The sequence below is a fragment of the Ovis aries genome, chromosome 13, assembly GCF_016772045.2.
Source record: "Ovis aries strain OAR_USU_Benz2616 breed Rambouillet chromosome 13, ARS-UI_Ramb_v3.0, whole genome shotgun sequence".
Lineage (NCBI taxonomy): Eukaryota > Metazoa > Chordata > Mammalia > Artiodactyla > Bovidae > Ovis > Ovis aries.
Genome location: NC_056066.1, coordinates 23,783,550 through 23,801,067, shown reverse-complemented (window position 1 = coordinate 23,801,067; position 17,518 = coordinate 23,783,550). Strand labels below are relative to the sequence as shown.

At 43.7% G+C, this 17,518-nt stretch overlaps 1 long non-coding RNA gene across 2 annotated transcripts in view; it reads right to left on the bottom strand.

Moving 5' to 3' along the window:
* Window positions 1–16,667, bottom strand: part of LOC114117558 (uncharacterized) — a 138,743-nt gene extending 122,076 nt beyond the window's left edge. For both annotated transcript variants that reach the window (XR_009596037.1, XR_009596036.1), the window contains exons 1-3: window positions 16,340–16,667; window positions 14,098–14,190; window positions 142–212 (exon numbers count right to left, since the gene is read on the bottom strand). This is a non-coding gene — a long non-coding RNA (uncharacterized LOC114117558). The remainder of the gene's footprint in view (window positions 1–141; window positions 213–14,097; window positions 14,191–16,339) is intronic.
* Between the last annotated feature and the right edge of the window lie 851 nt (window positions 16,668–17,518).

Here is a 17,518-nt window from a genome sequence, read left to right as displayed (position 1 = left end):
TATTGGGAATGTGGATTCTTACCCACTGGAAAACCTGCAAGTTCTTTATATCTACAATTCTTTAACCCATGAAATTTTCCATAATTAAAAAATGTAATTCTTTACTTTGCTTATTTACTATTAATATTTAAGTTTACTTACAATAAGTTTTGTACAGTGGAGAGTGCAGACTCTTGAATCCTAGAATTTGGGTTCCAGTCCTGTTTCTCTATCTGCAAAACAAGGATGATTGTTTTAAGTACTATCACATAAAAGTTGTTGACAAACTGGATGAGAAAATTCCCATAAGCCAAATAGCACACACAGGGTCCAAAGTCTAGTAAGAGCTTAGTATATTACATTATGGAACCACATGAAGACAAACCAATGTACTTAATTATAGGAATTCTTTCCATTTATCTCTTGGGGTTAATAAATGCTCTTAAACAGGATGACACCAAATTAAACCCTGCTTGAAAGTATTCAAGAGGTATATGTAAACTTACTGTAAAACTCAGCTAGCAAATTTCCATTGAACTGACATTTTCAGCACCAATTTCCCCACATTTTGTAAAAATTTCTACTTAAAGATCCACCTAGTATTTAAGGATTTTTCTCATCACTATTTGTGGTCAAACTGTTGCTATCAGTTCATTTCAGTCTCTGTCATGTCCAACTCTCTGCAACCCCATGGACCGCAAGCACAACAGGCCTGCCTGTCCTGTTGCTATAAGTGGTGTTATAATTCATTAACAGTGTCTAAGACAGGGTTTCCCTTATATGAATAGAGAAAAGTGCCCTTTTAAAACCTATCTAAGCAATGTAGAAAAACTGAGGTAAAGAAAGGAAAAAATGATCCCAATCTCTCTACTCAGAAAAAAAAAAAGGCTTTTCACATTTAAAAACTCAATCTTTTCTTTCACATTGCCAAATACTGTATGTAGTTTTGATTGTATTTGACAAACCAAGAACCTTAACCATAAAGTACCATGTGTACGGATTGGTAAGCTGCTTCAGTCATATCCAACTCTTTACAACCCTATGGACTATAGCTCGCCAGCCTCCTCTGTCCATGGGATTCTCCAGGCAAGAATACTAGAGTGGGTTGCTATGCCTCCTCAAGGGATCAAACTCACATCTCCTGTGTGTCTCCTGCATTGACAGGTGGTTTCTTTACACTAGCACCATCTGAGAAGCCCATAAAGTACTGTACATTTACTCAAATGAAGTAAATATCTTTCTGTTTCAATTAGTGGTACTTCAATACATTTCAAGCTGGATTTAGAAAAGGCAGAGGAACCAAAAATCAAATTGCCAACATCCATTGGGTCATAGAAAAAGCAAGAAAATTCCAGAGAAACATTTACTTCTGATTTATTGATTACACCAAAGCCTTTGACTGTGTGGATCACAACAAACTGTGGAAAATTCTTCAATAGTTGGGAATACCAGACCACCTTACTTGACTACTGAGAAATCTGTATGCAGGTCAAGAAGCAACAGTTAGAACTGGAAATGGAACAACTGGTTCCAAATTGGTAAAGGAGTATATATCAAGGCTGTATATTGTTATCCTGCTTATTTAACTTATGTGCAGAGTACATCATGCAAAATGCCAGGCTGGATGAAGTGCAAGCTAGAATCAAGATTGCTGGGAGAAATATCAATAACCTCAGACACCCAGATGACACCACCCTTATGGAAGAAAGTAAAGAGGAACTAAAGAGCCTCTTGATGAAAGCGAAAGAGAAGAGTGAAAAAACTGGCTTAAAACTCAACATTCAGAAAACAAAGATCACGGCATCCGGTCCCATCACTTCATGGCAAATAGATGGGGAAACAATGGAAATAGTGACAGACTATTTTCTTGGGCTCCAAAATCACTGCAGATGGTGACTGCAACCATGAAATTAAAAGATGCTTGCTCCTTGGAAGAAAAGCTATGACTAACCTAGATAGCACATTAAAAAGCAGAGACACTACTTTGCCGACAAAGGTCCGTCTAATCAAAGGTATCATTTTTCCAGTAGTCATGTATGGATGTGAGAGCTGGACTATAAAGAAAGCTGAGCGTCAAAGAATTGATGCTTTTGAACTGTGATGATGGAGAATGGACTGCAAGGAGATCAAACCAGTCAATCTTAATGGAAATCAGTCCTAAATATTCATTGAAAGTGTTATGCTCCGAGCCCGTATCTCCGAACCGACCGAGAGAGCAAGTCCACCACAGTATTGCAAACGCAAGAAGGGAGTTTGTTTATTCCTAGTGCGCTAGGGCCCAAGTCTCATCCCACACAAGGGAATCTGACAAGAGCCGCGAACAAAGGAGTATGGAGGCTTATATACAGGCAGTTCTTTGTCTCAGTTACAGGAGTAGCTGGTGTTACATGATTGGCCAGGCAGGATGAGCGCATATCCTGTCTCTTTCTGGTAAACATGACTCAGGTCCTAGAGACCATCGTTTGGTCCCTAACATTCCCCCCTGTCCTTAGATCATATAGAGGAATCTTCCTCTCGGTCCTGAGACACAGTTTGATATTGTTGTCGAAGCACAAACAGCTGTACGGTATTTATGCGTTCCTTTACAAAGGCTACAAGTCTATCGATAATGCATGGGCCAAAGGTAAGCATTAGTAAAAGTACTAGCAGGGGTCCTAGCAAGGTGGAGATTAAGGTAGTCAGCCAAGAAGATTGTTGAAACCAAGATTCAAACCATCCCTGTTGAGCCTCACGTTCTCGTTTACGTTGGGCTAGTCCTTCTCTCACTTTGGCCATAGATTCTCTAACTATTCCTGTATGATCCACATAGAAACAGCACTCTTCTCCTAGGGCAGCACAGAGTCCCCCTTGTTTCAGAAAGAGCAGATCTAATCCCCTCCTGTTTTGCAGAACTACTTCAGATAGAGCAGTTAGAGACGATTTTAAATGACTAATAGATTGCTCTATACGGGTAATGTATCTATGGCTGCTCTCAGGGAGTTAAATCCTTGGCCTTGCAGGGACAGAGCTGTTATTCCGGTTCCAGCCCCGGCTATTTCAAGACCGAACATAGTTGCTATGGTTATGACGGTAAGAGGTTCCCTCTTAACTTTATAAGTTCTTTTTGGAGGATTTAGAGTTAATTTCTGGGCCCAATAATCATACATTGCTTTCTCTGGTCGGTACAGAATCTTTGGCATGACAGCCACCATAACACAGAATTTTTCTTTGGGGTCAAAGATTGAGCTATGCAGGCATGGAGTTGGCCCCGTGTGTGAACAGACCCACCATCCCCCCTTTTGAGGTATTAACCATTTAGCTACAGGCAAATCATCAGGCTCGACGACATGCACACAAAGTGGAGACTTTGCTGGTAACACCGTGCCCATGCATAAGCCCTTTCCCCATACCTCTTTCATCGTCAGACCCACCTTTCAGTCCCCCCAATGACACTGAGGAGGATTGGTGCTGTTGGCCAAGTCATAAGAGGCATTGAGGCCTACTGCTTTGTAATAAGGGGGAATTAAGTTGTAACATAACCAATAAGATTTAGTTGCCTCAGGATGGGTCTGATTCAGGGTGGCATAAGCTGCCCTAATCAGCTTCCATAGGGGATCTATTTCAGCGAGCGCTTCTGCTTCGGGACTCACTGCCAAAGATGTTGGCATGGAAGTCGTTAGGTGAGGGGTTACAGCCAGCTTTTCTACTTTGTTGGGCCCGATACTGTGTACAAGAATTGGCTCTAAGACCTGGCTCACTACTATAATCCCTTTTCCATCAACCCCAAACCCTCCTGATTCCCTCGTCTGTAGTCCCCAAGATAGGCCAGAGATCCAGGTCCCCTCTTTTTTGCTTTTTTCTGGATTGAACCTTATTCTGACTTGTGCATAATTGCAACTTTCACAGCTAAAAGTTGGATCTCCAAGGACCCTAGGGAGGGGCTTGGCGAATGAAAAATTAAGTAAATCTCGATTTCCTACTTCCCAGCGCCGAAGTCCATCATTAGAAGTAACACAATCCCAAGTTTTACAATAAGAGTCTTGTGCTCCCCCACAGGTCTTCCAGTCATGCCTGGGTGCGCCTGGGCATGCCCAGAACCCTTGTTCTCGGAGATAACCCCTAGCCCAAGGCACATTTACCATCGGCTTAAGGTCAAAGTACAAGTCTGGCCACCATGTGTTTGGTGGATGTATTGCGGTAGTGGAGTTTAGCACCTCTCGTGTTAGTCCATTTTGCAGCTTCCAGGTGATTTTGACGGGTTGATGCGGGTTCACGCTGGCAACTCTGGAGCAGAGTAACTGGGTCATCTACAAGAGGGCCCAGCCGAGTTGTCCTGGTCCTGTTGGCGCCTTCGAAGCTTTAGCCTCAAGGGGTTGGACGGGTGCAGAGGTGCTTCCCATTCTTTCTTAGTGTCTTCTTGCTCTGCTGAAGCAGCTGGGCATACGTGGTTGCAATGCACCCAAGGCCCGATACCGTCAACCTTTAGGGCAGTTGGGGTGGTAAGAAGAACAACATAAGGACCCTTCCATTTGGGTTCTAGTGCCTTGGTTTGGTGCCTTTTGACCCACACCCAGTCTCCTGGGCCAATGTCATGTGAGGGAATAGTTCCCTTATTTTGACCCACATGTATTTCCCGGAGCAGTTTCCAGACACGAGAGTGCACCTTGCTTAAGGCCATCAAGGCCTCTTGGAGTTGCCCCAGTGTGGGAGGCGGTAGTTTTTTCCCTTCAAATATTGGACATACAGGGGGAGGTCTCCCATACAGAATCTCAAATGGGGTCAGATTACGTTGATAAGGAGTATTACGCACACGGAAGAGGGCGAAGGGAAGGAGGGTCACCCAGTCCCCGCCAGTCTCTATAGCCAATTTAGTTAAAGTTTTTTTTAGAGTCCGATTCATTTTTTCTACTTGCCCTGAGCTCTGTGGACTGTATTCACAATGTAACTTCCATTTAGTCCCCAGGGCTAGGGCAAGGCTCTGAACTACTTGACTCACAAAGGCAGGTCCATTATCAGAGCCGATGGTCACTGGCAGGCCAAACCTGGGAACTATTTTTTCTAAAATCTTTTTTGCCACTATCATCGCGGTTTCTCCCTTTGTAGGAAAAGCTTTTACCCACCCTGAGAAGGTATCCGCCAACACTAACAAGTACCGGTAACCATACTTGCCTGGCCTTACCTCGGTGAAATCTATTTCCCAGTGTTGCCCTGGTCCTTCTCCCTGATACCTCAGTCCTGCATGTTGTCCTTTTCCTGGCCTCATTTGTTGACACGCCTTACAAGCATGCACTGTGTTCTTTACAGTTGTCTTGTGCCGGGGAAATCGCAGGCGCACAGTTTGAAAGAGCATCAGAGTCTTCTTTTCTCCCAGATGAGTAGACAAGTGCAAATGCTCACATAGTTGCCGTCCCAACTGAGTAGGGAGTATCAAGTAGCTGTCTGAGTCTCGGTACCATCCATCTTTATCTTTTTGAAGGTTGGTGTGTTTTTGGATCTAAGCATAGTCTGTGGATGAATACTCAGGGGTTGGGGGCAGAGTTCCCATACCTGGAGGTGGAAGTCCGATCGCCAACACAGGGGTGATGAAATCTTTATCAGCTACTTTTCGAGCTGCCAGGTCTGCGGCACGATTCCCTCGTGCCGTGGGGCTGTCACCCTTCTGATGTCCAGGTACGGGTACTATTGACACAGCCCAAGGCAGCTGTACAGCCTCTAAAAGTCTACGGATTTCAGGCAAGTTTTTAATTTCTTTTCCTTTAGCTGTCAAAAGCCCCCGTTCCCAATATATCGGGCCCTGGATGTGTACCGTGCCAAAAGCATAGCGACTGTCAGTGAAAATAGTTATTCTTTTTCCTTTGGCTCTCTCTAATGCTTGAATCAGGGCAATTAACTCTGCCTTTTGTGCTGAGGTATCCGGGGGAAGGGCCTCTGCCCATATCGTCTGTCCAGAGTCATCTACTACTGCGGCTCCCGCCCATCTCTGTCCATCTGTTACATAACTGCTGCCGTCTGTGAACCATCTTAGCTCACTGTTACCCAGTGGAGTATCGGTTAAGTTCTTTCACATTGCTGTTACCCCGGCCAGTATCTCATCACAATCATGGAGAGGGCTATTTTCCCCCGGATTGGGCAAAAGAGTGGCCGGATTTAGAGTGCAGGGCGTTTGGAAATGAATCCGTGGGGTGTCAAGTAGCAAGGCCTGGTAGTGTGTCAAGCGGGCATTAGAAATCCATTTACCTGGGGGTTGCTTTAAAACTCTCTCTATGGCATGAGGAGTGTAGACCAAGAGTCTCTGTCCATAAGTCAGTTTATCAGCATCGTGGACTAAGAGCGCGGTGGCCGCGATGATACGGAGGCAAGGTGGCCATCCGGCTGCCACTGGGTCCAGTCTCTTGGAAAGGTAAGCTACAGGTCGCTTCCATGGTCTCCATCTCTGTGTTAGTACCCCTTTTCCTATCCCCTGCTTTTCATCTACAAATAATCGGAAAGGCTTAGATGGATCAGGGAGGGCAAGGGCAGGAGCCTCTAGCAAGGCTCGCCTGAGCTCTTGGAAGGCCTCTTTCATTGGTTCAGTCCATTTCCAGTCCTTGTTTTCTTTGGTCCCCTCATATAGGGATCTGGCCTTTTCTGCAAACCCCAAGATCCATAACCGGCAATATCCCACCGTTCTCAGAAATTTTCTCACTTGTCTAGGGTTAGCCGGCTCAGGGATCTGGAGGATGGTTTCTTTCATAGCCTGTGTTAGCCACCTCTGGCCCTGTTTTATCTTATAACCGAGGTATGTAACCTCTTGCTTGGCAATCTGGGCCTTTTTGGCACTAGCCCAGTAACCTAAAGTCCCCAAGGTTTGGAGAAGGTCACCTGTTGCCTCTTGGCACTTTCTCTGTAGCCGCCGCCAGCATAAGGTCATCAACATATTGTAATAAAACAATGGTAGGGTGTTCAACCCGATACTCATGGAGGTCTTCGTCCAGGGCCTCATTAAATAACGTGGGCGAGTTTTTGAAACCCTGTGGTAAGCGAGTCCATGTCAGCTGCACAGGGGTCTGACCACCGTCTTCCTGCCATTCGAAGGCAAAGATCTCTTGGCTTGCGGGGGCAAGAGGCAAACTAAAAAAGGCATCTTTTAAATCTAAAACAGTGTACCAAATGTAGTTTGGAGGCAAGTTGCTTAGCAATGTATAAGGGTTAGGAACCATAGGATGAATATCATTCACCCGTTTGTTGACTTCTCGTAGATCTTGAACCGGTCTAAAATCAGTTCCCCCAGGCTTTTTCACAGGCAACAGGGGAGTGTTCCATGGGGACCGGCACCTTTTCAGGACCCCAGCGTCTATGAGGCATTGTATATGAGGAGTAATTCCTTGTCGAGCCTCCTGACTCATGGGATACTGTCGTACCCTCACCGGGGAAGCACTGGCTTTCAGTTCCACAATGATAGGGGGCCTCTGTTTGGCTAGTCCCATTCCTGCAGTTTCAGCCCAGGCCTGAGGGTATCTTTGAACCCATGGTTGTACTTCAGGGCTTATTGTCGCTGGGGCCTCTGGCAAGTAAAGTGTGTATTCATCTTTTAATGCCAGAGACAAGACCTGAAGAGGATGCCCGGTCCCATCTAAAACCGACACTTTTCCGTGGTCGAAATGAATTTGGGCATTTACTTTAGACAGTAAATCCCTTCCCAACAAGGGCGCTGGACACTCAGGTATCACCAGAAAAGAATGGGTCACCTGGTGGGCCCCCAAGTTCACATGCCGTTTTGTAGTCCATCCATATCGTTTAGTCCCGGTTGCTCCCTGCACCCAGCTACTTTTCTTAGACATGGGTCCATCTTTTTGGTTTAAGACTGAGTATTGGGCTCCGGTGTCCACCATGACACCAACCGGTTTCCCCTCCACATTTATAGTTACCCAGGACTCGGGGAGGGGCTTCGAGCCCTGACCCCCTAGTCGCTATCCTCACCCGCGTAGAGGATATGACTGTCTGGAGAGGGAGTCTTGTTTTGGGGGTTCTTGGGCTCCTCTTTTAGATTTTTCTTGGGGCATTTATCTTTCCAATGTCCAAACTCTTTACAAAATGCACATTGGTTTTTCTCAAGCTTACGCCTTGTCGTTTTTTCTTCAGTTTTTGAGTCCAATTTTTTTCCCTTTCTGGAACCTGTTTTTGTTTTCAACCCCAGCAAAAAATATCTGGGCCAGCTCTTTTTGATTTTTACAGTTTTCTTCAGCTCTAAATTCTCTTTCTTCTCTTTTAATGCGGTCCTCTCTCTCTTCTGGGGTCTCTCTATGATTAAAAACTCTCTCGGCTGCCCTCACTAGATCTTGCAAGGATTGTTCATTTAACCTCTCTATCTTTTGTAATTTTTTTCTAATATCGGGGGCTGCTTGATTTACAAATGCTAACATAACTGCCGCTCGTGACTCATCTGCCTGTGGGTCCATAGGGGTATACTGTCTAAAAGCTTCCAGTATCTTTTCAAGGAAGGCTGCTGGGCTCTCATTTGGTTCCTGCCTCACTGAATTTATTTTGGCCAAATTAGTCGGCTTTCTGGCGGCCGCTCTAAGGCCGGCCATAAGAGTCTGACGGTACACCCGGAGACGCTCCCTACCTTCAGCGCATTCGAAGTCCCAGTTGGGTCGCACCAAGGGGAACCCCTCCTCAATGAGGTTAGGCTGTATTGTGGGCCTCCCATCCACCCCTGGCACATTCTTTCGAGCTTCTGACAGGATCTGCTCTCGCTTTTCTATAGTGAAAAGCACCTGTAACAGTTGCTGACAATCATCCCAAGTGGGATTATGAGTAAAAAGGATAGACTCTAACAGATCAATAAGACCCTGCGGTTTTTCAGAGAAGGAGGGAGTCTGGGTTTTCCAATTGTACAAATCACTAGTGGAAAAGGGCCAATACTGATGTGTCCGCTCTCCACCCTCTCTGGCTGGTCCCGCCTGGACCGGAAACGCATGAACAGTGGAGGAGGGGACTTCCAAGTCTTCTTCCTCTACATTGGCCATTTCTCTTGTTTTTCCCCAAGTTCCCTGGGCGGGGCCCCCTTCTCTGGGATGAGCTGAAGGCTCGGTTCTCCTCCTGGCTTCTCCCGATGAAACCTGTGAAAGCAAGGGCGGATGTGGATCCGCATACGGGGGTGGGAACAATTCGGTCTCCAGATCTATCAGATTAGGATACAGAGAAGATTCCTGGAATACCGGCTTTGGTCGATTTTTGTCCTTTTTTTCTTTTTTTTTTTTTTTTCAGAAGCCTTCATTACTAACACCTGTGGGCTTGGTGAGGTTGGAGTTGGGGAAGAGGGATGGGGAGGTTTAGGAGGAGTGAGAACAAAGGGTTTAAGCCATTCTGGCGGGTTCCTCACTAGATCCTACCAGACCAGAATGTAGGGAGTCTGATCTGGGTGCCCGGCAGGACTAGGAGTAAGCACCCTCTCTTTAACTGCCTGGATAATTTGGGGATTGAAGGTTCCCTCTTGTGGCCATCCGACAACAAAGGTGGGCCACTCGACAGAACAGAAAGTCACCAGTTTGCTCTTCTTTACCAGTAACGAAAGATTCTGAGCTCTAGACTTGAAATCAGAGAAGTGGTTAATCATAAGAGATAAAGGAGTAGAAGCTGTTTGTCCCATGATCACAGAAAAGTACACTGGGAGCCAACAGAGCACACAAAGAGCAGCGCAGACACCACAAATAGACAAACAGATAACAAACACAAGGTGGCCACCGACAATGCACTCAGTCTTACCTGCAGGATGTTCACAGAGCCAGCTGCCTCCCCAGCATGAAACTAGGCCCCGGCCTTACGCTGACTTAATCCAGTATCAGAGCCAGCTGCCTCCCCAGCATGAAACTAGGCCCTGGCCTTATGCTGACTTAATCCAGTATCAGAGCCAGCTGCCTCCCCAGCACGAAACTAGGCCCTGGCCTTACGCTGACTTGCCTCTGCACTTTAAAGCCAGATGCCTCCCCAGTAAGATACTAGGCCTCGGACTTAATCTGGGCTTCTGCAACGTTAGCACCAGTGCTCAGAGCTCTTATCTCCTAACGAGGTTACTCCCTTCTACCAGGAGAGTTGTCTTCCCCAGTGGGACGGAGATCCCGGACGAGCCCCCAGATGTTATGCTCCGAGCCCGTATCTCCAAACCAACCGAGAGAGCAAGTCCACCACAGTATTGCAAACACAAGAAGGGAGTTTGTTTATTCCTAGCGTGCTAGGGCCCAAGTCTCATCCCACACAAGGGAATCTGACAAGAGCCGCGAACAAAGGAGTATGGCAGCTTATATACAGGCAGTTCTTTGTCTCAGTTACAGGAGTAGCTGGCGTTACATGATTGGCCAGGCAGGATGAGCGCATATCCTGTCTCTTTCTGGTAAACATGACTCAGGTCCTAGAGACCGTCGTTTGGTCCCTAACAGAAAGGACTGATACCAAAGCTGAAACTCCAATACTTAGGCCACCTGATGCAAAGAAATGACTCGCTGGAAAAGACCCTTAATGCTGTGAAAGATTGAAGGCAGGAGGAGAACTGGATGACAGAAGATAAGATGGTTGGATGGCATCACTGACTCAACGGACATGAGTTTGGGCAAGCTCTGGGGAGTTGGTGATGGACAGGGAAGCCTGGCACATTGCTGTCCATGGAGTCGCAAAAAGTTGGACACAACTGATCAGGTGAATTGAACTGAACAACACATTTCAGTGCAAAGCTCTTGAAATCAATATAGTACCACTAAGTTAAAACAAGAAAAAGCAGGGCGAGACTCAGTTGTATTCTAATATTGTCCTTGTTTCCTAGGTGTTTGTTTTACTTAACATTCCAAAAAATGGAATTAGGCAATGGCATGTAAGTTTTATATGCCAATTCAGAAATTACTTTGAGAGGCAAACCTTAGCTTCTGGAATGCTGCAAAAGAAGTTCATTTTAGAAAGTCAGGGGGAAAAAAAAAAAGAAAGTTGGGGAGCTTTAGAAAAACTGATGAAATATACATTATATATATATATATATATATATATATATATAGCAGCCTTTCTTTTTTTTTTTTTTTTTTTTTAGAGATGTCTTCAGCATCCTGCATTCCTGTCAAAAATTCCCCTAAGAGTCATGGACTCTAGTCAAGATCCCTGCTCTGGTAAGTCAATTTTTATATTTGAGAATAAAACACTGCTGTTCTGGGAGACCTTTGGTTCAGTGCTCCTATATGAGCCTAGGAATCCTGATATTCACCAGATAGTTATTTTTTCACTCTTTCTTAGGAAGAAAGAAAAAATGGAATTAACAGACCATGACTACTATTAAGCAACTTACCACAAGGCTCTGCAAATTCTTAACCAGAAGACAAATATTTGCAACTACATGATGTTTGCAAAATGCCATAAAAATTTTCTCTCAGTTCAAAATGTGTGCACTTTTGCCAGTTAAAGTAGTTATTAGAGAAAAACTGCCCAGTGGACATGCTCCTCATGGGATAAGAGCGAAGGCTGGGTGTCTTCTCACTGACATTTTCTATTGTAGAGGAGATGTAAAGGGCAGAACCCTGGTACACTTTAGAAGAGAAGCTGGGCCAGTGGGGTCACAGGGCCCAGCTGTGTGCTGCAGGCAAATTCCTTTGTGTTCACTTTTGTCCAAGTTAATAAGAGTCTAAGACTGTTTCAAGATTTTATGAAGAATATCTTATTTGTAGATACCTGAAAATCAATGAGCATATTATCTAGGTATGGCTTAACATGGTTTTAGGTAGAAAACAAGGAGGAGAGTTGAAAAACCCTTTGGCTAGTCATTAACTTTTGTTGCCCGCAAAGTCCTGCTCCTTGCTAACTCTAGAAAATCAGAAGTAGTTTTGATTTGTTTTAAGAGAAGTACTTTATCCCTGACTTTGGCAAGGTCCTAATACAATTACCTTTTAAGATCAGATTACTTTGCAAAAACATGCACATAAGCCACCTCCAATGCTATTAGTTGCATTTATCTAAATCAAACATTCTGGGTTTCTTGAATTGGTTTAATGTGAGTGAAAAGAATAGAGAAGCAAAAATACCATGACTTGCCAAATACTATGGAGTTGCATCAGACACAAATTAATGTATGAGAATTAACTGAGGGAATTTAACTATAAGCCTTTGGCATGGAGCAAAAGTGGAAGACAAAGGAGCAGAGGGGTGAAGAGAAAGAAGGAGGAGGAAGAGGAAACAATTTAAATTGTGCTGGTGATCTATTACAGGTGGATGTGTGCCCAGGAGATCAAACAGCAGCTGAGAAGCTGGTCACCCTGCATCCACAAATTCACAAATAGTTCACTGAAGAAATTACAGTTCAAAACATAATTCACTAAGTGTTGCCATTAGAACATGCAAAACACTACAATTTAAACCTGGTGTCAGTATTTTCTGCCTGGCACTGACTGTACTACTCAATGCCAAGAAAATATGCTTATTTAAGAATCATTAGGAACACTTTTGCCATAAGACGACAGACAATCAACAAATTTAAAATACCCTTCAACACATTTACCACATTTAAAATGCGACTCCTCCTGAAATTACCATTGTACAAGAGTACATAAATTTTGAAATGACAAACACTCAAGAAACAAGCTCCTCTGGTCTGTGAAGAATAGCCCTAGGTCACAAATCAAAGCATATTTGGAGGTCTTAATTGGTCCCTTGGCTTTTCTTGAATTATTACGGGAGAGGAGGGAGACAGGAAGTCGGTTATTACTGCTCTGAAACAGACAATAGTTATTTCTCCAGCAAAAATGGGCTTACTTGAGATCAACAAAGAACTGCAAATATGGTCTATAGCCAAGCTGAGCCACTGTGCAAGCCCCACAGAGCAAGCAGAGAACTCTTTTAAAGAGTAGAAAAGGAAGTCAAAGTGCTGTAGCAAACAAAGAGTCTATTGGAGGAACTGAGAATTGGAAGTATAGTGACTTTTCATTGGCTAAGCTGTGACAATCTCTCTTTGGCTGAGCTCTTGCCAGGTGAGAAAAGGAAGTCTTTCTTCCTCTTGTTGGCCTCCACTATTGCCAGGGGACATGGGCCCTCCCCATCCTGGCCTCTCAATTGTTTTCACTGAGGTTTGGGTTTATTTTTTATGTTATAAAGTCCCTTTTCTCTCTACTCTGATTAACCTGTTCTATTTCAGTTAAAACCAAGAGGAAACTGTGATATATCTAGCATATTGAACAGAGTGGATCATTTTTCTCCTTCTTCTATATGTTAAAAAGTAATCATCACTAATAATTATTATTATTTTGACTATTTCTATACTTTCCACACACCTGCAGTTACTTCCTCCACTGAAGGCTTGAGTCCCTCAAAGTATTCCATGAGTGTTAGAATCAACTTCTTTCAAACTCCTGTTAACACTGAAATTTTATCTTCTACCCGTGAATCATAAATGTTCTTAATGGCTTCCAGAAGGGTGAATCTTGTCCAGAAGGGAATTTTCTCAATCAACTTTCAAATATACCACATAGTATTATTAACTATAGTCACTATTCTGTACATTAGAGCCCTAGGATTTATTTATTTTATAACTGGAAGTTTGTACATTTTCACTAAGGCGGTGTTTCTAAACTTGAGAAATCTAAAGAATTCTGAGACATTTGTTAACTGTAAGGATTCCACTTCCCACTACCCTATTCAGACCAATTGAAATAGAATCATTTTCTGGGAGGGGTTTGGAAATCTCTAAATGAACAAATCCCCCCAAGAGATTTTTATCACAAGGCATATTAGGCAACACTACTTGAAGTCAGTAGTGGCTCACATTTATTGAACACACACTGCCTATAGGGTACATTCCTAAGTGCTCTGTGTGTATTTGCTCATTTACTCCTAACAACAACTCTGTGCAGTATTGTCTCGGTGTCATTCTGCAAAGTAAGTGCCCCTCTTCAGAAATCCATTAAGGGTGGATTTTTTACCATTTGAATCTCAGGGAAATCTCATTTCACACATTCATAGTTTCTTAGATTAGATTCTAAGCTCTTGAATGCCTTTGAGATTAAACACCAATTCAGTTCTCTTTATAAAACACACCATAAACTTATTTGCATAACATAGGAGCTCCATATATAAGAGATCAAAGGGTCATTCTGCTTTTTGTCCAGTGCTTTTGGCAGTGCAGAAGCCTACCTTGATTTAGGAGATGTGGAGACAGAAGCTGGCAGTAGAACCTGCTGCTGAAAGCAGAGACCTTTTGAGTTCCTCTGGCTGGGAGTCAGAGTCCTGCAGAAATTGAACCAGGAAAAGGAAAACAGAAAGATCATCTGGTCTGGCTGCCTCCGCTAGCTCAGATCCTGGCTGGGGAAGAGAATTTCAGTGCAGAAGCGAAAGGTAATAGATATTTCTAGTTTCCTGTCACACCCCTTCTTCCACAGGCTTATTCACATTCTAATCAGCCTTCTGAGACTAATAGTTTCCAGCTTACTAAAAGTCCATACTCATCTTTCCTATTCCTTTTATACTTGCCTGATTTGCACATTTTATGCTCTCAAAGTCTGTGATTATTCAATAACACAAAAGCTAATGCTTCTAAACTTTGTGCCATGCATTTCCAACCTGGAGGCAATCAGAACAAATGTGTGTGTTGCTTCCTTAACAACTATTATCCTAACTCCTTCAATGTGAGGAAGCTTTCCTTGCTCTGAAATTCAAAATCACCCTCTTGAAACTTAAAAACATACTTTAAGTACCAATTACTGTGCAAGTTTTCTTTTCATTCTCATTCAGATTTTTCTATTTAATCCTAGCATACTAAGGCAGGAAAGGAATCCATATTTCCATTTTTTCCCTTAGATAAAGCTAAAAAAGAGGACTTCCCTGGTGCTCTTGTGGTTAAGAATCCTCCTGCCAATTCAAGGGACACAGGTTCGATCTCTGGTCTGGAAAGATTCCACATGCTATGGGGAAACTAAGCCCACATGCCACAACTGCTGAGTGTACTCTAGAGCCCAGTGCTCCACAACAAGAGAAGCCATAACAATGAGAAAGCTGCACACTGCAACGAAAAGCAGCCACTGCTGGCCACTAGAGAAAGCCTGACCCGGCAACAAAGACCCAGCGCAGCCATAAATAAATAAATAAAAATATTTAAAAAAATTTTAAGCTGAAAGAGAAAGATTCGATGAGGTTAGTGATTTGTCTAAAAGCATGCATTTGGTAGGAGGAAGAAGCAGACTTTGAGAACTGTGTCTGATTTTGAAGTCCATGCTCTTTCGACCATATTGTGATATTCAGTGTTCAAGTTATTTCGTTCATTGTTTCACAGGTGTATGAATTATCCCCTCAAGAAGAAGAAAACACGTTCATTTAAACATAGAGCACAAAGCATGCAGCAGGAATGCAGTAAAAAAAGAAGTGATGATTTCTCTCTTCAGTCATGCCAACTTCACTAAATCACCTTCCAAAACCGACAAATCAAAAAGACTCAAATTGATTGTTAAGAATTCTTATATCAAAATCAGAAATCATTGGGTGATATTCCCCAGTGATATCACTGAGTGATACAGGACCTCTCCTCAAACAATCTTACATTTGTTCCAGTGGGTTTCATACTCTGTGACCTCCTTGCTTGATGCATCTCCATTCAATAGACAAGTGACTGCAGTGACACCGGAACTGTGTTCTTACCAACAGTAACCTGGGATTATCCAATACAGGGAAAGCTTTACTGCCCATTGAAAATTACTCACTTGGAACTTTAAAAACTTAAGTCAGGACATCATTTTTAATATTTAATAAGTCTGTATGTTCTCCTGTCTGTTTTGCATGACAGTGCTCACTCGGTTGCATTCGACTCTTTGCTGCCCCATTTACTGTAGCGCATCAGGGTCCCATGGAATTGCCCATGGAATTTTCCAGGCAAGAATATATACCCAACAGTAAAATTCTGTTCAGTATTGTAGTATAGAATGGATGAGATAACAGTGATGTAGAGATCTCTTCCAAAACATCACCTTTCAGCTAAGAAAAAATGTTGAGTTATTAACTGCTGCTGCTGCTGCTGCTGCTGCTAAGTCGCTTCAGTCGTGCCCGACTCTGTGCGACCCCATAGACGGCAGCCCACCAGGCTCCCCCGTCCCTGGGATTCCCCAGGCAAGAACACTGGAGTGGGTTGCCATTTCCTTCTCCAGTGCATGAAAGTGAAAAATGAAAGGGAAGTCTCTCAGTCGTGTCCGACTCTTCGCAACCCCATTCATTCAACTAGACCTATAAAATCAGAGTCTGCCTGATTCTCTCCATGGCCACTGCCCTCTCCCTTCTTCTTCTCACCCTGACTAGTGCAATGGCCTCTTCCTCTTGCCTTACCGCAGTTTATTCAACAGCACAGTGATATTTTTAGCCAGTAAGCAAACGGTTTTATTTGTTTACTCACCTATTTAAAATCCTTCACATTCTTGGAGGGAGCCCTGAGCTAGGAGCTTGTGAGGAGGTCTGAGGGAGGAGGGTGAGAGGAAACCTGAGTGAGAAGGGCGAGAGGATCTCGGAGGGCGTTGTGAGGAGCTCAGAGGGAGGAGGGTGAGAGAAGCTCGGAGGAGGGAGAGTTTCAGTTGTCCTGAGTGACGAGGGTGTGAGGAGCTTTGAGTGAGGAGAGTGAGAGAAGCCCTAAGCGAGAAGCGTGAGAGGAGCATAAGTGAGGAGAGCCAGAGAAGCCCAGAGGGAGGAAGTTTTTCAGAGTCCTGAGTCCTGAGTGATGATGCTGTGAGGAGCTTTGAGAGAGGAGGGCAAGAAGAACCCTCAGAGGTGGGAGGAGCCTCGAGCGACAAGGTGGGAGGAGCCCCGAGTGAAGAGAGGGAGCGAGTGAAATCAATTGAATAAACAAGTGAATGAATAACAGTTTCTTAAATTTTCAAATATAGACTTGCTTCACAAAAATCATAATGCCAGAACATAACATATTTATTGTGATGTGTTCATCTAAATGGCAACTAGTTGGTAATTGGTGAGAGAAAATATGCTTATTAATACTTATCTCTGATGTGTTCAAGCAGAGGAAGTTCACTTCACTCCCACCCTACCCTGATGCGTTTTTTGTAAAGGTCTCTTACTTTTTCCATTTTTGGCTGACTGACAACTAAACGCAAAATCCTGGAATAATATCCAGACTGTACTAGCTAAATAGTATACTCTGTTAGTCACTCAGTCATGTCCGACTCTTTGTGACCCCATAAACTATATAGCCCGCCAGGTTTCTCTTCCATAGGATTCTCATCAGTTTTTACTTTTTGGCTGAGCGGCTGGGTATGTGAGATTTTAGTTCCCTGGCCAGAGATGGAACCTGTGTCCCTGCAGTGAAGGCGTGAAATCCTAACCACTGAGCTGCCAGGGAAGTCCCAAGAGGTCATTGTATTTGTACGAAGGATCATCAGTTGGGTGAAATTTATCAGTTAAAATCAATCAAGCAGTGGTAGCTGTTTTGGTGTTATTAAGAGACCTTTACAGATTTGATTGCTAATTAATCATAACATCAATTAGACGTCCTTTAAATTTCACATAAAGGTTTTTTTTTTTTTTTTTTAAGGAATCTGCTTTTGGAATTTAAGTAAACAGTCAT